Raw genomic sequence first — 22,512 nt, 5'->3', positions numbered from 1 at the left:
ACTCTGCCTACAGGGGACCTGGCTGGTCTTCATGAAGACCCTGCCTGTCTGTCTGGTGCCCCCAGGGCTGGGGGCAGGACAGACTGGCTGGGGTGCCCTGGCAGTGGGGCTGGGCTGGTAGCAGCGGAGATGCTAGTATCAGCAGCCAGAAAGAGCTGCTGCTGGGAAGTTGAGTCCCGTAGCTGCACTGTCTTTTGCCCGGCTGTCTGGGGTGGTAGGATCAGCTGCATGCACAATGGCTGAGCTGCACCCCCATACCTGGGCCGACTGAAGAGGGGGACCTACTACAGTCCAGATAGAATTCCTTGGCAAACTGGACCTGGCCCACAGGCCTTATTTTGCACACCCCTTGTGTAAGGGCTGCAGGGTGGGGGGAGCTATAATACCTATAATCCCAGTTCCCCCTGTCCTGGCAAATATTAACAGCACAATTTGGATCTGATTCCAAAATTATGCCTCTTGCCATGCATGGAATGGCATGGCATGGCATGATTGGTAGGATTGGGGATCAGATTCAATCATGTCACTGAACAAACATACCAGGGGCCTGAGTAACATGCATGTGTACCCATTGTACACAGAACATAAATGCTTTTCTCATTCCATCATCAAAGTGTTGAACCTTGCTGGAGATTTCTGCGTGTGCCCTAACTTAAAATAAATCAGGCAGATCAGCAAGATTTAGGTAGCTACACAACTAATTAGGTCCTAGGACTTATTTTTAAAACAAAAATGCTTTTTACCACCTTCATATAATTTTTCTTACTTTACTGAAGTTTAATTTTTATGTTAAAACATGTATAGTGATACTTTTACATAAAATATCAATATACCTCTAAATAGATCAAACCTGAAATATGAATAAAAACTTGAGAACATTTGAAAATCCAGGTACCATATTCTGTGAACAGGCAGTTGCCACCAGTGGTACACAGACAATCTGTCAGTGGTATGTGTTAACAGATTTATCATAATTCCTTTATATGACAAAAATTTGTTGGTGATACTTAAGGTTGTATTGTTTTAAATTGGTGGTGCACTATCTGTCAGTTCGGGAGCCACTGTTCCAAATAATAGCCGGGTTGTAGTGGCTGCAGTGCAAGCTGTGACTGTCTCTCCTTTTTTACTTTTATCTACTGGAGTTTATCTACTGGAGTTGAACTCTGCAAGACTGGAATGTGTAAATGATCTCACCAATCATTTGATGCAATCTGTCTAGATGTTCCCCAACCTTTGCCCAGTTTGTGGAGATAATCCTTTCCGAGTCCTCATATTATGTGAATCATCCTTTTAATCTTGAGCAACACCTGCAAACACTTTAAGCCTCTGGAGCAAGTTTAGATTCAAGAATTAAAGATGCTTTAAATTGGTCATAGTCTTCATTGTCCATCTGGCTGCAGGCCTATATGGCATTATTTTCTACAAAAATATGTGCCACTCCTTAGGGAAATGTTATTTAAATCTTAAACTTTTTCTGGAAGCTGGTGAGAGACGTGTTGATATCCTTGCTCTTTAAAGTAGGGCAATATATAAATTAGCATCTGTGCTATGGCATTGATATTCTGGGTTGTTTCTGTGGTTTCTTCCTCTTGCTGACTTAGGGAACTTTATTTGCATGGGTCCATGATCTCTCCTGGCAGTCACTGAACTGTACTCCTTCCTAATGCTTTGTACCATAATTTCTCTTTTGGTCACTCCAGTACAGAAGGATAGTCAGCACTACCTTTATCTTTTTTGCACTGTGTGACTTGCTGGCTCTTTCTTGAAGTGTTCACAGTTCATTTTACTTGGCTGTCTTTTCCTATGGTCTTGTGGTAGGATACCAGCCAGTTTTTCCTCTTGTTTTTTCCATTTACATCCTTGCTTTTGCTGCTGTTGTCACTATTTGGAAAATCCACACTTCCTCTAATATTCATACATGGTACAACTAATATGCCATGGTTTCCAGACTAGTTGTAATTTGTTGTAGGGTCTTTTTGGAGTCCTGGAGTAAATGCTACCCTTCCCCTCCTTGGATGACTTGCTTGTGCCTTTATCTTGGAGCAAATTTCAGCTGTTCTCTCACTTAAACTGAATCCTGAGCTAAAATACTGTATTTGGTCAGCAGGTCTGAGTTGGAGTACCTGTTCTTTCCTTTGGGAGTGTGTTATCAATAGTATACAGTGATCAGATGGCATTTTTGAAAACTAAATAAAACTATAGAACAAGGGAATGTTTAAAAAACTAGAGGGAACAGGACACTTAGAAAAGAATTTCAGCCAATGATCAATCTATGCACATATCTACCGTACCATATTTACTTTATTCTAAGGTAACTTTTCCCCAATTTAACATAGAAAACCCTTCATCTTAGAATGGAGTATGAGGTGGTGAGCAGATAGGGAGCTGCTGCAGCCCTGGTTCCATGCTGTTGCTTCTGCTCCTTGGCCGGGCTGGTGCCAGAGTCAGCATGCAGTCTGTGTCCTAGACTGAAATGGGGACAGAGCCTGCTGGTGGCGGAAGAAGTTAAGCAATGGAGGCGTGGCTGCAGGGAAGGGAGATGGAAGTGAAAAAGGACCTAAGGCAGGCAAGTGGTGTGGGGAACAGATGGTGTGGGGCAAGGAGCAAGAGTCATCCTGTTTGGCCTCCCCTACTACTGCTTTTCCTAGGGGGACAAATTTAAGATGGCCCTCCAGTAATTACAGTCATTAGATTCTGTACATGGAAAATTATAACAAAATTATACATTTTCTATATAGGTTCTAATTATTGCAGGGTCATCTTAAATTCAGACTAGTCTTGGGTTTGGGTAAATCTCAGATACGAAAAATGAAATGCCTTAATTAATCTAGCCAGCCTAAATTCTTCAGTCATCAGTGGGATTTTCTCTGCATCTAGTTCCATCATTAAGAAACCTTTGCTTTGGCTCTTTAGGGAGGGTTCTTTTTTAAACTTTCCTATAGATTTTTGTTACCTCTGATCCTGGGATATGCTTCTTTCAGTCTAAAACAGTTTTGTAGAGTGACTATGAAGAGTTAAAATCAGCAGCACTTGTAGTTCGGGCTTTACCTTTAAGTGTTTACCAAGGATTGGCTTACCCTGCGCTATTCTTTCCATTCCTGCCTGGCTTCACTGATGGGGCATTAATATTCAAATAAATAAATTCATACAATTAAAGGCAAATAACCAGATCAATGTATGGTAGTCATAATTTATTGCAGAGCAGCTCAAATTGGTTGCAGTTGTATTTCTGGATAATGAAGTGGATCAGCTATGCTGCAACATATTGTGGCACAGCTAATTAGTTTCATGTGGTGAAGTCTATTTCTAGCCTAAGATCATAACTTTTTTTTTTTCTCTCCTATCTGTTGAATCACCTGCAACTGAAGTATGATGATATTCACAGGCTCATGTTAAAATTTGGTTTACTAAAAGAATATCTTAGACTCCGCTCCAGGAGTCTTCACTTTGCATGATACGGAGGTTGAAGTAAACAACTGGGACACTATAGGCCAATATTAGTTACTTGATAAAGAAAGAAAAGGGTGTTTAGATATTTTTGCAAAGGAAAGGAAGCTTGAAGACTATTAAAAAGAAGTTATAGGAAGTGGCAAGATTGAGGGAACAGGTGGCATGAGGCTTCCCCACCATGATAAATACTTGCAAATACCAGAGCAGGCTCCATACCAGCTATGAACAGACTGCCAAGAGGAGTTTTATGTCTATTGACTCCTGTGTGAAATTCTGTGAAATATGAACTTTCATTTCTATCCAGGAGAACTTTTATAATCTTTTCTCCAATGCCTAATGAAGGGTGTTTGTGCCTGAAAGCTGGCAATTAAACATATATATATTTAAAACTTGTTGGTCTAATAAAAGATATCTTCTCTACTATGAGTCCGGATTGCCTTTTTCCTCTAGATCAGTATGGTTACAACCTGGATACCTGCACATACCAGATACACTGTTGGAGTATGACTGTTCTTAATTCACTCCCAATTTTTATGCTGTAACCTTAGTGTTCTGATTTAAGGTTCTCTTGCCAGTGTTGTCTACACAAGCTGCGTCTCACCAAAGAAAAATGAAAATCAGGTGCAGGGAAAATCCCCCAAATTAAAAAAAAAAATAAAAAAAATCTTAATTTTATTAAAATTTCTCTTTATTTTCTTCTCTTTCTGCCCATTGTCATTTACAAAGGGAAAATCCTTGCTTGACAGTCTCTAGGGTGTTATTAAATAACTTTATTGGGGAAAAGAACAAGTTGTTATAAGTGTAAGCTCTCAGGATTTGTTCAAATCTGATCTGGGTTCTTTTAAAGATTTAAACCATACATGCCCAGAAAGGAGAAATAGTGTGTGAGTGTAACAGTATCATCAAAGATTTAAAAAAAATGCAGCTTCTGCCTGTAATGCCTGTAGTTGTGTTGCTGGGAAAAATCACTGGCACATCAAGACAATTAGCTGCTCTGGAACCTGGCAAACCTTTACCAGCATGAAGCTGCTCATGCATTCTTTTTAACTTTTACAATGTTCAAATTAAGGTTAGATTAGTCCTAGCTGGCTGACTAACAGCAGGCAGAGAGGAATTGTAGGAGGAATAAAATGGGGAAAGGACACTGAGAGGATATGAAAATACTTATTAGTAGCATTTCAGGATTTCCCAGTCACCTCTGTGGAGATGGTGGTACCATCTGCTTTCCTCTGCTTGTCTGATTTAGAATGCCTTAGAAGGAAAGATGAACATGCAGTGTCATAAATTCTTGGATGTTGATACATGGTGGTTGTAGTCATTATTGTGACCTTGCTTTGTGCCTGCTTGTGTAGTGTTTCCAGGTGTTTTGTAGAGTAGTAGTGTGCAGGCCAGGGACGAGCCGGGCCCGTCTTTGTGCACGCGGGCTGTGGCCAGCAGCCTGGGCACGCGGGGCCGGAGGAGACCGGGGGTGAGCTAGAATTAGTCACGGAGGCGTAACGGTTGATTTAAAGATTATTTACTTACACCCAAGATGGTCGCGGTGTAGGCTGGACAGTTTCCAGGTGCAGCTCCGCTTAAATCCTCGTTGGAGGACTACGACAAATTCGGTTCTTTGGCCCCGGAGTTGTTAAGGCTCCTCGGGTTCGGTAATTTCTTTCCCACGGAGTTGTCGAAGCTCCGTGGGTTCGGTTCAGTTCTCTGGCCCCGGAGTTGTTAAAGCTCCGTGGGTTCGAATCTTGAGTATACAGGAAAGGGATACATCTAGGATTGCGCTCGGCGACGGGGAGAGGCCAGAGGCTGTTTAGACCTCTGTTGCCTTCTTAAGAGATGCGTTGGGTCCGTAAGGGTCCGCAGCGCTTAGAGATCTTCACACAGCGCGAAGTCTCCTCCTCCTGGTGAGTTCTCTAATTCCTCCTCTTGGTGTTCGTGGAGTCCTCCAACTTGGGCGGAAACCACTCAAGCTCTTTATACGGCTAGCAAGCCAATCGCTAGCCGCCACGTGTGCATGTATTAGAATTGGCCAATAATGTGGCACGAATCTTCATACAAATGGCGGGAACTCCTTTGCACCGTGCATTTCTGAGATGCAAAAGAAATGCACCATGCAAAGAAAGCTACAAATTGGCGGGAAATTCTCCGTTGCACCGGGGTTCTCTTCTGCAGCAGAGAACTCCACCGTGCAAGGAAGCTGCAATTTAGCAGGAACATAATTTAGCAGTGCCGAAGCACACACAAACAAAAAATCACAACTTTGGGTTGTGACAAGTAGTATTTTATTTTTCTTTCCAGAGGAAGTGGCAATCTTGTACCATCATGTACTCTCATGCTAAAGATATTTAAGTATGTTCACTAGAAGTCTTGAAAAACCCATCATCAGCTGTTCTTTTTTGCTTAAAAAAAAAAAAAAAAAAGAGCTTGTTTTTGTCAAGTTTTACATGTCCTGTATGTTTCTTGGGACTAACATATCTTTTTACTCATTCTCTGAAGTATTAATGTTATAACCAAGGTAGGGTTTAAGACAACAACTAGTTTCTCAGTCTAAAAGAGAAGAGTTACTAACAGAACTTAATATACCCAGTCGCTTAACTTCTCCATCAGATCTTTTCTTGGCTTTTTTATGTACAACCAGATAGAGCCTAGACAGTAAATCCAGGTATTCAGGATACTGATAGGAACAACCCTATATTACTCCAGCCTTTGTCAAATTGGGGAGTGAAATTTAACTGTTCAATTTTAGACTTGGCAATACAGTTTTGCACTAAACTCAGAGTAAAAAAGGGGTGTTAGGTTACTAATTAGTAAGCTAATAGTTAAGAAACTTGCAGCTACTTGTAAAAGTTCAGGCATGAATTATTTGTGTATGACAGCCAGCTAAAAGATGTCAAGGTGATGGAATTCAGTGCTAGCGTAAAATTGTATATTTTCTATAAAGCTTGTTCCAGCAACACCGGTTTACTGTGTTATGACTGATTAATGTTTTTGAGTGTTTCCTTAAAATATCTGCCATGTAAACACAGGCTTAGGACCAAGAATAGCCAGAAACTCGATCAAAATCCCTCAGATTTTAACGGAAATATTTGGTCACATTCCATTGTTATAGAGAAAAACATGAAGATTTTGCCAAGATTCTGTGATAAATTCTGTAGTCTCATGGTAAACTATTTTCTGTTTCTCTTGCTTTTTGTTTGTTTGTGTAATTGGAAAGTGTTGTTGGGATAAGAGCCGTTAGAAAAAAAACCCCCTGGGCCGCTAATTTTACTATAATTTTTAATTAAGAGTCTTAGTTGTCCTCACTGGCTGGCCACTCCAATGAAAGAGGGAAGGAATGTGAATTCCTTGCAACAACTGCTGGACCTGCTAACTGACCTTAATTTGCACCTTTGCCTTCCTTTTGGCTCCTTGGCATGGGTGGGAGTTATTTCCCTATGAGTGTTATAATATTTTTTTAACAGGAGCGGGTATACAGAATGTAAGTGTACTTCTGCTTTTGTACGTTTCAGGGATATAGTTAAAGAGACCATGGCTTTTTCAAGAGTTGGAGGAGTTGGCTCTTAGAGTGCTCCACAGAGCTTTATTGCGTTATGGAAATAATATTTGAATGCTACATATTTTAGATGGTTAAGTAATGTGTATTTAGTATTACATACTTTAGGGAAAAAAGTGATGCAAAATACGTATACCTCATTCTGAAGACAGAGCGAATGATTCAGCAAGCATTACCTTTTAACAAGTTCACGAGCTCCCTGTATCTGAAGAAAAAAAAAAAAAAAAAGAGAAGAGCCTCATTGATGTTAATGTTGTAAAAATGTCATTATCAATCACATTTCCAGCTAATAAATGTGTCATTTTTAATAGTTTATTCTTCTGTTGGTTGGTATGGGGGGGGGGGGGGATGACACGCTTTACAAGATGTTGCTTTTAATGCCTTGTGACAAAAATGGACAGAAAAGTTAAAATTAATTATATAAAAATGTGTCCCCTAGCTCAAAGCATATTTCTCAAATTGAAAAGAAGGTGGGATTTTTGCGCTCTCAGCGGGTTTTTTTTTTTTTGTCATTTGAACTATGAGTCGATCATAAGAGGTAATAAGATGGGGAAAATCCAGTGGGAGCTCTCTGATTTCATATGTGGTGCAGTTCAAGCACTTTTCTTTTGATTTGTGGACCGTAATTTTCACTGACAGTATTAGCAGCTTTTAGAAGACGAGCCAGTGATAAGTGATATCCATCCAACCGTATGCTGTTTTATCTGACTTCAGTCTAATGGTTGTAGTATCTCTCTGATTTGAAATACTATAAATCTGAATGGTCAGTCATCTGTTGTTCAAAATAAACAATAAGTATTGACATGGTGAAGTCAGCAATGCTACGTTGTACACTGTTGTCCTAAGAACTTTGTAGCAGCTATTATGCAATACTGTTAATTTTTGTGATGCACATCTGTCTGAACTAAGCTCTTTAGAGAAAATGAAATTATGAAAGAACAAAAAAATACTGTTTGGTAGCTGTTTTTTCCCTTTATTTCTGTTTCTGGTATTGTCATGTTGACATTATCGCATGATTAGTGGCCTTTGTGATAGACCCTATGGGGGGGAGGTTGAGAGAGCTGAATCTCTTCAGCCTTCACAAGAGATGGCTGAGGGGAGATATTGTGGCCACCTATAAATTTATTAGGGGAGGTCAATGGGGAATAGGGGAAGCGCTGCTTACTAAGGCGCCCCAGGGAGTGACTAGGAATAACGGGTGTAAACTAATTGAGAGTGGATTTAGGTTAGATGTTAGGAAGAAATTTTTCACAGTAAAGGTGGCCAGGATCTGGAATGGGCTTCCAAGAGAGGTGGTGCTATCACCTAGCTTGGAGGTCTTCAAGAGGAGGCTAGATAGTCACCTGGCTGGAGTCATCTGACCTCGGTCCTCTTTCCTGCCAGGGGCCGGGGGTCGGACACAATGATCCATTGTGGTCCCTTCCGACTCTACAATCTGTGAATCTATGAATGTAGAGAGATGCTTTAATAAAATCTAGTAAGCTTTTGAAACTTAGTTTTGCCCATTCATTTTTAAGAAAATAAGGACATCACTAATAACTTCAACAGAATTAACGTTTTCTTTCAGTGTGAGACTCTAAAAACAAAGCGCGGGTTTCCTCATTTATTTATAATACCAGAAAATAGAGATTATGAAAATGATAGCTAGTGCTGATTTTTTTTATCAGAAAAAAGATGGCTTATTGAGACCAAAGCTTTATGTGGAAAGATGCCAGTTGGATTTAACTTGTCAGGAAAATGCATCACAGATTTAGGATGAAATATTCCTGTCAAAATTAGAGCAGGAGGGGGGAAACTGAGATGAGACTGGTGATTGGAACACTGATTTGGGATCTTCTAGACTGGGGGAAAAAGACCATGGTATAGCAGGACTATAATTTAGATCTCTTGCATCTACCCAGAGTTCCCCAATCACCTACTGTGTGTGGATAGTGGGAAAGTGGTGGGTCACGTGCTGATTTGTGAAGTGGTCTTAACTTCTTCAATCCAGACTGGGCTAAAACAAATCATCTGTCCTTTCCCTCCACCTGCCAGATCCATTCATGCCAACATTTCAGTGGCAAACTGAGAAGTTTTTCTTGCATGAAAAAGTTAGTATAGGAAAGTAGTTAATAGATCTTTACTTTATAATAAGTAGTAGTAACTGGGTAAAAAAAATCTTAGGTACCATACGACCAGGAAGCTCTCAGCAGACTGCCCTTGGACCCTAACCCACTTGGGATGTCTCCTGTAGAACCGTTCAGGTAGACCAGTCCTTTTTCAGAAAACAAAAAACAACCCTTTCTGTTTTGTTAAAAAGCAGGCAAACAAACAAAAAAACCCAAGGCTCTCAGGCTTTTTATACGTTGTAGCAAAACACAGAAATCTTATTTAAAAATCTTTGTTCTACTTCATCAGGTCCTCAAGTAAGGGGACACGCTTAGCTGAATTTTAATAAAATGCTGTGGTCCTTTCTGCCATTAGTAATTTGGAGTGTTAATGGCCATGTTAAAATGAGAGATCTTTATTTTGACAGTTGAACGGATAATTAATGTAAGACAAAAATAGTCCCTTGCAAATATTTGTTCAAGTAGTCACCTTTTAATCCTTTTGCAATATGTTTCCATTTAAGCAGCTGTCAAGGAATGCCTTTTTTCTTATAACCCTAACGGTGCTCTCCAGAGTGATAGCTAAGCATCATTGTTTCAGGACAATAATAGTGAATGCAGATGGGAGTCTGAGGAGTCAGTCTTCATCTTATCAGCCCACTGCAGCTGTTTGGTTTGAGAGAAGGTGGTAGGATGTTCACACTGACAGTTGTTTATAGACCTTGACCTATGTGGCTTATGTAAAAACTGTTACAAAATGGTACTTGTAGTGGTTCATTTGCCTTCGTAGGATTATTTTCTGAATAGCTGAAAATGTTAATATGTTTATTTCCATAACAACAAAGAACCATGTAGAATATGTGTGTGCACACTGCTTCTCTGTGCCATGCCCCCAAAGGTGATTTAAAAGAGAGTAAGCTGAAATAATTGGCACATACAGAGTTAAATTCTTTCCTTATTGTGTCATTGGATTAATATTGTCTTCTCAAATCCAGTGGCTAAGAATTGATGACTTTTAAAAAAGCTTCTGGGACCCCTGATGCACATATTTAGGTATAAATTAAAAAAAAAATCAAGCCTTTTCTCTGTTACATACCAAAGATACATAACCAAGATCTGGAAATCTGGGGTACCTGAAGACGTTATAGATGATGCTGTAGGGGTTAACTGTGGAAATTTTCAGATTAATGCACATTTTTATTCTTACCCTACTTAGAGTTGTATAGGAATGGTGCACATGAATAGCACCAAAATGTGTTCATACTGTATTTTATGCTTAAAAATGTTATCATTAAGGGTTTTAACCTGCTGTAGGATTACAGTTTATTTTTTGGGAGTTGCTTCATAATGTAGTTGTCCTTGCTGTTCACATAACTTATACATTTGACAAGCAGCCATGAATCTGGGCGAATGGGAATAAACAGGCTCATCAAATTCCACAGTGAACATACTTTTTGCCTGCCAAAATAGGAGTGGGGGCTACTCTGTATACTGTTGAGTGTACCTTTAGGTGAACCTCTGAGTCTTTGCAAGTAGTGTGGATATGACTTTAAAAGTGTGCTTGTTTATATCATCTGCTGAAAGTGTCACATGATAGACACTTTTGTAGAGGTCACTAAGACCATTCAGACATTCCCTGGACTGTTAATACTAGACTAGACATTTACTACACTTTTAAGCCTATATGTCAGTGCATTTAAAAAAAATTTTTTTAGGGATGCTATATGTCTAAAAATGTTCGCTTTATTAGTGTGATTTTTCTCCAATTAGAGTATTTGTAAATAACCCCCACTACCCAGTTTTTGTGCTTTATTTCACAGTGGTTCTTTATTTGCATGTTTTTGTGATGGAAAGGAAGTTATAGAGCTTGGTTTTTGAACCTGATTCTTTTCTCTCAAATCAAGGTGTATAAAACAGGATTTAGTCTGACTTATTCTAAAAAGTAGCTGTCACACTCGATGCTTTGCTCTAGATAAATTGTCCTGAGGATATTGGTTTAGTTTTATCCCTTTTTTGCATTGTTCAACTCCATTTAATGTGTAGATTAGAATTGGAAAAATGAGTTTTTTCTTTAAAACCTGTGTTAACGTACAGTATGAAACATGAATGTTGTTTCTGTTTCTTCTTAAATATTTTTCTCGTGTGTTCCTTTTGCCATTTAGTTGCTGATATTTTTTAAAAAAAATTTAATTGAGGTAGGTCATCACCATGAAGCTAATTTAATGAAGAACGTTAGTGAAAAGGCATATTGTTCTTTTGCTATTGGAAGAATGATTTTTATAGCCATAGTAACCATGGTGGAAAAGATGAGGGAAAAGATTAATTGAACTGAGATTTAATTGAAGAACAGTCTTTGCTATTTCCATTATAATGTTGATTCAGTAAATAAATTGATAAGTGTATTTGTTACCAAAAAAGATTTAAGTTAATGGAAGAAACTTGGGAATAGATTGAATGGTGACAAGGATATACATTTCAGTGTAACTAAAAATTCTTTGCGGTTGTTTGAATAATTTTATCTTGATCTAGTAGAATTCTCCTTTAGAATACAAATATGAGCAGAGGTCATGAAACAGCACTGTATATTCAGGAAGAGGTAGATTATCAGGAAATCATGCCCATAGGATACACAAAGAAGAATATATGGGTTAAAAATCATGCTAGAAAAGGTCAATAAAGATGTTTTTATAGGAATTGTAGGGCAGTTTTTGTTATAGACCTCTAGCTTTAGACCTGAAAATGGATATGGAGTTAAAATCTCCTGAGAACTTTACCATATTTACTTGCATCCAAGTCTACTTAGAATTTAAGACTACTCCCAAATAATCAGATTCTGTATATGGAAAATTGTTTTTGTTATTATCTTCCATGTATAGAATCTAATTATTCCTCTTAAATTTGTTCTCATCCTTTCTGTTGTGGTTTGGAAAGTAGCAGCGAGGAGGTAAGCAACAGGAGGGTCAGGCAGCCTGACCTTTACCCACCCCCACCACCAGTCCATTCTGGTACTGGGCTTCCCTTGCCATTTCCCTCCCACACCCCACTGCTGGGCCCTCTGCACCATGCCAGGTCTCGTGCTCCTGGGTACCTCACTTTGATGCCTCTTCTGACTTCAAGTTACTGCATTTTCACTTTTTTTAAAAAAAAATTATTCTAAGAGGCTTTATTTCTGCCATGATGAATTGCGTGGGTGCGGAGGGAAGCTTCATCTTAAGTTAGAGTAAATATGGTAGTTATAGTGGGACAGGATATTCAGAATAAACAGAAGATTTACAAGTAATGGAAAAAAAAAGGTAGATGAATCGGGACTTGCTATGGGCAAAGGAATCCAGTGCTATGGGCAAAGGAATCCAGTGAGAACGTGTTAAGACTTAGAGACCTGTGGCCCATTGTTGGGTGGTGTTGTATTGTAATGTGCTTTGTGTAGAAGAGTTTTTAAATAGGCTGCTTTTAGGGCTCTTTAAATGTCTGGTTACCTACAAGTGCAGTGCAGACAACATTGTTTAGATTAGTATTCTCGTAAAACAGCTGAAAATATTGAGGTTTTTCAGGAAAGAGACAGTGAATCATGGTTGATATTCAGTAGACCAAAGTGATGAAGAAAGTATCAGTCTTGACATCATTTATAAGTCCCTGGAGCAAATTCCAAGTTTTACATGTTTGTTTGCAATTTTAATGGAAGTAAGACATAGCCTAGGCAATGCTCATGCTGTGCTAAAGTATTTGAATGTAATATGGGTGAGTAGAAAGATGACTAACAAATGAAGACAAGATTGATAAACCAATTGGTATGGCCAATAGCAATATACAGCTGTGAAAGTTGAATGTTTATGGCGGGGTTAAAGAAAAATGTACATGGATTTGCTGTGATATTCCAGAAGACTATATTCAATATTTCCTGAACCCCAAAAAGATCTAACAAGCAAGTACTCAGTAAGGTTGGAACCAGACGTGAACTGATGCAATTGGTGAAAAAAAGGAAATGGAATAGTATGGGCACTTTCTAAGAACAGAGGAAGCTAGCCTAGAAAAGGATTCATTAAAAAGCTGTGTGCTAGGGTTGAACAAGGAAGAAGTGATATGTAGGTAGATAGAAAACTGGACTGGATTATATATAAATACAGTGGTGAGGCTGGCGGAAGACAAAGCCAAGTGAGGGGTATTTGTATTTTTGTGTATGATCCTCTTGATAAGAATGACTTGTTTGCAGATACAGGACACAGATACCATATTTAATGAAATATAAGACAGTCCTGATTATAAGACGGCCTGACAATAATTAGATTCTATATATGGTAAATTTATAATTTGACTTAATTTTCCAGATATACAATTTAATTATTGGAGGTTTGCCTTGAATTTTGTCCCCTTTCCACTGCTACAGCAGGGAAAATTAAATAAGGGGTGCGGCTGGCAGCCCCTTTGCTCTCTCCCCCCCCCCCCCCCCCCCGCTTTGTCAAACCCTGCTGTCTCTGAGGATGTGGAAGTGAAGAACCAATTAAAAAAAAAAAACTGACCTTAAAATAAACTTAGTTGTAGCAATTTACATATAATACCCATAGACTTGGTTCACTCCAAAATGATACATTTTACCTTTTTTTGGCACTACTGCAAGTTTTAGCATAAGTACTCCATAAATACACTTTTAAGTAGTACTTTAGCACCTATTTAGTGTGAGTACAAATTATGCCTGGTGTTAGTCCAAAGCCAAAGGGCTTATGATTTACCATATATTTCATTGGGCTGGGCCCCAGCCTAGTCAACAGCATTTCAAGCCCTGGTGACCACACAGTTCAGCCTTGCTCAGGATGTACGTGTATAATCCAGACTATCTCCCACAAAGGATCTATGTGCTAATTAGCCCCCATTTATACCTGAACTTGGTGTTTTTGTCTCAAGTCCTGGGATTCTCTGAAAAATTATATGCAGATAAGATGCAGGGCAACCTGGCCTGACTTCATTCATGGAGGGTGTGGCCACACTAACCATATGCGACAGGCTGAGAGAGTGGGTGGCAGGGGTTCTGAGAGTACTGTTTGGGGCCCCATTTGATGCTGTTTGCTAGACATTTAAGGCTGGGGAAGAAAAAGGAATGATTGCAAATGGGAAAGAAAGGCACAGTTCAGCTATGGGATTGAAGAGGAAGTCGAAATGCATTTAGTGTAGTGGCTCACCATGACTTAAAAAACAATCAGTGTTGAGAGGGACTGCTCAATGTGCTATATATCTTCTTTGATGGATTGTGCTAACCTACCCTTACCTAGCAGGGAAAATATCGTGATCAAGAAGGTTGTTTTCCCGGGGCAGGGGAAATACCCTGACAGAGGTAATGCAATTAAAATGGCACTGTGTAGTAGAGGGTTGCACCCTTGTCTGCTTGTAGACAGGACTCCTTATGAGAGCCTCATAGTTAGCTTTCCACTGGCCAGCTTCCAGTGGGAGGATCTTGGGTACACAGTGACTTCATGGAAATAGGAGCAAACTAGGAAGAAGTCTCCTACAACCATATGGTTGAGGGCAAGTGAAACTTGGGGGCATCTGAACCCCAAGCCTTTGGGCTTGGGCTTGCATGTAGGATGCCTGCTAAAGGATTTGGAAGTATCTGAAGCCCCAGGCTGGGGTGAAGAGTACTTACTGGTAGCAGGGCCACATATGGTTCTTGAATGATTCAAATGGATTTGGATCTGATCTGGCTAAAAAGTTCCTGTCAACTTGTTTGCCTCATGTAGGCCATATATTTTATAGTCATGCTCAGTGTTGGCTGCATTCCGTCAACTTTATACCTGGTTTCCATTACTGGGCACATGTTGCTTTTAGCAACAGTTCAAAGATAGACAGTGCACTTAATGCGGCTTTCCTTTTAAATTTAAAATGAAGGACATCTTGTATGTTGATTGGGGCAATTAAACTTGTCTTGTATTTGAGTAAATATGGTAAATTGCTTGAGAATTGCTTCTAGTCCTGTGTTTCTAAATAACACAGGACTATAATAATAATGTGTTTTAATCTTTAGAAATCGCAAGGCTAGATCCTACTCAATCTATTTGATTATCAAAATGGCACGTATGGGTGTAAGTGTGCTTTATACTTTGCTTGAATACCTGAAAACTATTAACTGGTCTGCTTTTAAAATGGCTCTTCGTCTAAACTCCTACAGACATTAAAATAATGGTGCAGTTGGGGACTGTGGGATTTTATCTCTAATCCAAACAATCATACATCTTGCCTTGCCACACATTCATGGTAGGATGTGAAATAGTTGGGATGGGTTATACATTTCCTTGGATCCCAGCTGCATGACTGCTGGGGCATGGGGCTACCCCCTTCCTGATCCTCAGAATTTGTCAGGGGAAGGCTGCGTCCTGGACCGAAGGGCTGACCTATGCCGCATCCTGATACTCACAGGTGAGTGTGGTGATGGGACATAGGGCAGCCCCAGGTCCTGGGACTCAGGGCTGTCCCATGCCTGATGCTGGGGCTTGGGCAGGGGCCAACTGTGTCCCAGACCCTGGAGTTACTACATGTCCTATGCTGAGATCATTGGGATGGGGCATGGGGCAACCCCATGTCTGGGACACATGCCACACATTCAGTTTTAAGGCATGATACAAAACATCTCCCAAGATGCTCCACATTACATATGGAATATCTTTGTGGCTGTTTTGCTATTTTATTGCTCCATAAATTGGCTGAATGTGTGACATGTTACAGTTTCTAGTGTGATTTAACAAGTTAATTGCACCATAAATTATAACATCTGTCAGGGCGCTCACAGTAAGTTACAAAACAATAGTGAATAGGAGCTGCCCACTGTCGTCTTTAACTAGTGTTTTCAGGGATGCGAGTGGTGAAATAGGATTGCACTTGGAAATCTAAGTAACGCTTACATTTCTAATACATGAAATAGACGCTGTCCCTTGGTGCTTAGTTGTGATAAATTACAGATGCAAATCTCATTCCAGATTTGTGGAGGGAAATTTATAATTAATTCCATTTGATTAGTAAATTTCCACGTGTAAATAAGTATTTATGTTCCTATTGTGATTGCATAGAAAATTGGATGGACAGGAAGGCATCAAATGAGTGGTTTTGGTGAGATGAAAAACTATGCACCACCTTAAATGGGACTGTCCTTCAAAGAGCAGCTGATGTGTGAGACATAAGCGTATGGCACATGGTTGCTATCCCTATTTCAGGTTAATAGTGATGCATCTTGTTGTGTTTACATTTTATTCTTATTTTTTTTAAACAAAGATGCTTCTGAGGAGTGGTAGTGTGAGCAAATATCAAGAGGTGCTTTCTTTAGCAATAATTAGAATAACCTGGGTGTTTCTGGTCAGAAGTAATGAGGCTCTCTCGTTTGGTCTTGTGTTTATTTTTTTGGCTCCATTACAAGCATCCTGTATGACTGTGGCCAAGTGTGTTTTTGAAGAAAATGTTAATATGACGTGCCCAGACAAATGAGTAGCAGGAATGTGGTTTAGCTAGCTCCGATTTTATTCATTCAAACTACATGTAAGCAAGAGTGTGAGGAGTTGAATGATTACGTAGAATTAGAATATCCCTCCACTTACTCTCATAGATTTTGTTTGTGGGTTTTTCCTTGATCTACGTGATTAATTGGGCTGAAAGCACATGCTGGCCCTGTAAGTCAGGAAAATATAAGAAATTATCATAAGAAAGCTGTGTGCTCTGCTCCTCTTCCTTCATGCTCATCTCACAATTTCCTAGTGCTACCACACTAGTGTTGCCAAACCCTCCCCAGAGAGGGTACTTGGGACCTGGATAGAAAGGTATGTACCCAGGTGTAAGTTGCACTGAGTTTGTATGCTGTTGTAAAAGACATTAGAATAGAGAAAAATTCAGCTGTTCTATAATAGTTCACACATTAGGCAACTATAACTGTGCCTGGCTGCTAAGTGATGGGGAAATAGGTGGAAATGACTGATATGTTCACCTTTTGATGGTTTTGTATGCCCACATCCTAAGTTAGTATAATTTTAACATATTACTTTTATGCGTTGTAATAACACACCTATTGTTGCTAGTTCTTATGGTATTTAGTTTCTTGTGAAGTTTCAGCCCTTGAAATTATGAAATAATGAGAGCTGAGATTAATTAAAAAATATTTTTTTTTAAAAGGTAATTTTGGCTTCATTTACAATGAATGGCAAATTCCTGTTGGCTTCACTGGGGTCATGGTTTTGTTGCAAATTTTAAGTCTTCTTCCTGGTTGTAGAGCAGGCTGAAAACACATCTCACATGCATATCAAAGGCTGAAAAAAAGAAGGTAAATAAGGAACTCCAAATCTGTTAATCAGTTCTTTCTCTTGTTCTTCTGGGGGATCTGACTTGTGATATTTGAATTTTGCTGGTCTTTAGCACTGCCAATGCTAAACATGTTGAAATCTTTCTCTTTCTCTTGTTTGTGTGGGGTAATGAGGCTGTCCTCTCAGCTGGGTTTACATTTCCTTAAACTGGTTTTGAAACCCTGCAGTAGAGTTTTGGAGAAAAGGGGCTTCTGCCATTACTCTTTTGTGCTGGTGACTTCTTTCCCTAGATATTTGCCCCTGTTAATATCCGTGTCTACCAGTGTACTGCCCAGCCAGACACGTCCCCTTCTTGGAAATGTTTAATCCCTAGCTATGGGATTAAATACAAAACAAGAATGCCTTTCATGTTAGAACTCAGCAAGGCACAATTCCTGCGGAGTTAGAAATGAACACTTAGCTACGCTGTTGTTCCTGTCTTTGTGAAAGAGGAGGAAAAAAAAGGTTACTCCCACATACATTCGTCTAATATTGCATTAAAGAAATGATTACAAGGTAAGTGTAAAGCCAGAGGACAAGAGGTGCTGAATGCAATGGTTCTTACTAACTTTACTAGTGTAAAACTCTCCTATAATACTTTGGACCTACACTGCTTTCAGTGTTGTTGAGCCCTTTCATAGATTCATAGCTTCATAGATGTAGGGTCGAAAGGGACCTTGCAGATCTAGTCCGACCCCCTGCCCTGGGCAGGAGAGAAAACTGGGCTCAAATGACCCCAGCCAGGTAATAGTCAAGCCTCCTCTTAAAGACCCCCAAGGTAGGAGCCAGCACCACTTCCCTTGGAAGCTGGTTCCAGATCCTAGCTGCCCTGACTGTGAAGTAGTGCCCTCTAATGTCTACTCTGAACCTACTCTCTAACAACTTATGGCCGTTATTCCTTGTTACTCTGGGAGGCGCTTGGGGGAACAAGGTCTCTCCCATTCCCCGCTGGTCCCCCCCCTAGTTAGTTTATGAACGGCCCCCAGGTCCCCCCTCAGCCTTCTCTTGTGAAGGCTGAACAGGGTCAGGTCCCGTAGCCTCTCCTCGTAGGGTCTGCCTTGCTGTCCTCGGATCATGAGAGTGGCCCTCCTCTGGACCCTCTCGATGTTGTCCACATCCTTCCTGAAATGCGGCGCCCAGAACTGGACGCAGTACTCCAACTGCGACCTGACCAGTGTCCCATAGAGGGGGAGGATCACCTCCTTGGCCCTACTTTTGATGCATCTGTGGATGCATGACAAGGTGCGGTTAGTCCTACTGACACTGTCCTCGCATTGGCGGCCTGTGTTCATCTTGGAATCAATAATGACTCCAAGATCTCTTTCTGCCACCGTGCTTTTGAGAAGGGAGTTACCCAGCCTATGGGTATACTGCTGGTTCCTACTGCCCAAGTGCAGCACCCTGCACTTGTCAGTATTGAATCCCATCCTATTCTCATTTGCCCACCCCTGTAACCTGTCCAAATCCAGCTGTAATCTGTCCTCCCTTCTAGCATGCCCACCTCACCCCAAGTCGTCTGCGAATTTAAACAGGGTGCTTTTCACCCCCTTGTACAAGTCAATTACTTTGTGGACCTTAAGTAATTTCAAATAAGATGTAAATAATTATCTTCAAAACGCAGATATGGGGAACAGAGCATTCCCATTTTACACACGGGGACATTGATAAGTCACTGAACATCTATCAAAGGCTGAACATCTGTCTGTCCAGTTAATGACAGAACTGGGACTTGGTTAATGACAGGAGTTAAAATTAGAGTGTTCTAGTCCAGCTAAAAGTTGACTGAACTGTCTTAAATATTTACACTTAAGAAAACTGGCACAAGGTATATCAGATATTAAGAGGTAAATGATTTGGAGGTGAAAGGCCAAATGTTCAGTTTCTCATTGATTATTTTAAACCCATATTTTAAACCCTTTATTGATGCTTTTCTGGATTACAAGATAATTTTTTAAGTTTGAGCTATTCAGTGAAAACTTCTTTAGAAGTTTGGAAGGAATGGGAGATTTAAAAAAAAAAATATTATGTTTAAGGGATTTTAGCTATGTGTGTTGTTTACTACAAGTATAATATGAGGCCTGTTGCCTGTTTCTAATAAATGAACATCAGTAGCACAAAAGACTTTTTAAAAATGATTTTGATAAAACAGTTTCAGGAATGAAAAATTCCTTTAAACCAGTCATTCAGTAAATGACTTGCTGAACTAAACAGCTCCTGGTTATTTTCAATACATTTAACTCCAGCTGGCTGCCATTTGGACTTGCCTTGCCTAGTATGTTATGTAATCCAGGAGTTAGGACTCTCTGTACTTCATTTGAATCTGATGTTGTTCTTCTGTGGCTATTGAGAAAGGTAGTTACATTTTCAGTTAGAGAACATTAAGACACACAAAGTAGCTCAAGTTAAAAGGTCAGTTTTAAAGACAACTGGAAAACACCAACGTGTGGCTAAATACTTAATCTTGCTTTTTCCATTTCATTCCCAGTCATAAATCAGATCCGAAGAGTCGTCCTCTCTGAGGGTGCAGACAAACATAATTGAACTGTTCTTAGAATGTCTGATTGCGAACCATTTCGCGGCTGTCTCTGGACAGAGGTGTCCACATGTGCACTACTGAAGAGTCTTAGGACCCTCACCTTTTAGGGACTGCTGCCATTAGAGATGACAGAGGGTCAGTGCCTGGAGTTTCCCCTTAGCAGGCAGCCTCTTATAAAAGCAAATTGTTGGAATATAAACTGAATTGTTGAGTCAATCCTAGTGAGGCACTGACTACCAACTTCACAATCTAGTTTAGCTCTTTCCTACATAAACCTCAGCACCAAAAGTTTTCAGCATAAGAGGCCGGCAGAGATGAAATATTAAATTTAGGTTATAAAGATTTCATGTTGCATAAAGATTTCTATATTAAAGAAGAAACATAAAGTGACTTCTTCTGGTTGCTGTTTTTTCAGGGTAGTCTTGCATTAAGATGGCTTGTGTCATATTTTTGAAAGCTATGCCTTAGTGGGGCATGATGAAGAAGCTAGATTTTTTTCTGTGGCTTGGTCTAGTGCTTCTCAACCTCATAATACTCAAATGACCCTTTGAAAGATGCCAGCAGCACTTGGCTTTCACTTGTTTGTACAGTTCTTTGCAAAAAAACTCAGAAACCACGACTGAACAAAATGTTTTGACACCATGGATTCCTATTTGATATCCCTGGGTTTATTTTATGAATCGTGTACGTGTTTAAACACCTAACAGTGCTAGTACTGGATGGTACTCCACAGCTTCCTGAGGTGCTGTGCCACCCTGGTTGAGAATCACTGGCTCACTGTCTTCTAGTGTATCTCTGCATCGGCCACTTTCACCAATGCTAAATTAATTATTGGGGAGATTATAGGCAAAGAAAAGAGAAGATGCTTTGTAGACAAATTCAGTGTGACATCACTTACTAACAGAGCTTTTCTGACTCCTATGCTTAGATGTTACTTTGCTAAAGTTTTAGTGCTGCATTTGAAAGAAAGGGAACTAGTTCTCCTTCAGTCTTTAAAAATCACTTTTGGAACCATGTTCTATCTAATGGAACAGAAAGGCTATCCGTTGTATATATAGAGTTCTCTTACGGTTGTGACTTCTGTGTACTGCACTTGCGCATCTGCTGGATGAATGAATTGAGCCTTCAAAAATGATTCATTTCTGTGTTTAAATTTGCATTTCAATTTTGCCAGGATTGTCTTTGAAAGAGCCACAGCTAGGTTACCTTAATATCTAGAGTGAGTTGAAGACAGCTCTGTGAGTGTGCATTTATATTGCATTGGGTATCTTATATAAAAAAACTAATAGAGTACACTTTGTCAGTAATTAAAAAACCTAAATAAACCTGTAGCCAAATAATTCTGCTTTAGTTTAGCAATTTACCTTTTATATTTTTATGAAAATAGGGGGTGCTGCTGATCACTGTAAGGAAGAGTATGACTTTCATCTCATTATCAGATTATTAACCTTTATGAAAATAAGGCTGATTAAGAGTCAGTATGTGTGTACAATTTTGTATTTTTTCTGGTATCCTCTAGATGGAGTTGTTTATTTGATCTAGGATATTTACAATAAGGAGTGAAGGAGTAGTAAAATATAGCTATAACTGCTTCATAATTTTAGTTCCTTAAAGGTTAAAGCAAAATTTATAAAAAGTGTGAGAGAATTGTAGACTCTTGAAAGAGTTTGATTTAAAATAAAAATGTTGAAGCACTTTTTTAAACTGCATTGTCAATTTTAGATTTACTTCACGGCAAATATTTTGCTATATTAAAAGATATTACAAAACAAATATTTGGAAATTCCCTGTGTATCTCTGTGTACTTCGTTCTTTTTTTAAAGCCAAAAAGTAGGTTTTATTAAGGAAAAAAAGTGTGGGGAAATGGCATAAAACTGTAAGTGAAACTTCTTATGTAAACCACTGTAGTAGAAAACTGGATGCTGCATGAGCTTTATCTATGTTCCAATTATAGGAATCAGAAGACTTCATGATGGTTTTATGTTAAGGCAATATACCTGACAGATCCTTACTCCAGCTGAAACAGATTTCTTGTTTAAAACTGTCTAGAACGTATACCCCCATCATTCAGCTCCACTGAGTTAGTTCTCCAGTTGTATTTTTGTGTGGGAGGCTTTTTCTTATTTTTCTTGAGTCCAGTCCAAACTAGAGTAGTGCCTAGGTGCCCTGGCTTGTTCTTTAATCCCCCTTGGTGCTGGAATTTGCATGCATTTCAGCATCAAATTCCTCTGGGGTTTCTATTCAAATACACAAAAAGTCAGGTTTTAGTGAAGTGCAGTGTATCTGATAGTTCAGTGCATCTGCTGGACAAAAGCATTTGTTCAAAGTAATCTGCTCATTCATTTAGTAATGAGTTTATGCTATTAGTACTGAAGCTGTACAACATCATTATTAAAGTTGAGTAAGTGCCCTTGTTGGTTGTGTATTTTCATTGTGTGGGTGAAGCTTGCTAGACTACCAGAGCATTGGAGGAAGGCTGCTTTGTATCTAATTATTTGGGTTTGGGAATATTTAAATGAATATTTTAAGATCATAGATCTTAATCGCCCCATATCTAAATAGAAGAATCAAATGTACTTCATTTTT

The 22,512-nt window shown here is 39.4% G+C and overlaps 1 protein-coding gene across 14 annotated transcripts in view; it reads left to right on the top strand.

Moving 5' to 3' along the window:
• The window catches only part of PARD3 (par-3 family cell polarity regulator), a 723,581-nt gene that overhangs the window by 99,485 nt on the left and 601,584 nt on the right, over nucleotides 1-22,512 (top strand). The window lies entirely within an intron of this gene.

This window comes from Alligator mississippiensis, chromosome 5, assembly GCF_030867095.1.
Source record: "Alligator mississippiensis isolate rAllMis1 chromosome 5, rAllMis1, whole genome shotgun sequence".
NCBI classification, from domain to species: domain Eukaryota; kingdom Metazoa; phylum Chordata; order Crocodylia; family Alligatoridae; genus Alligator; species Alligator mississippiensis.
Note: the sequence above shows the minus strand (reverse complement) of the source record. Positions and strands in the feature narration are given on the sequence as shown.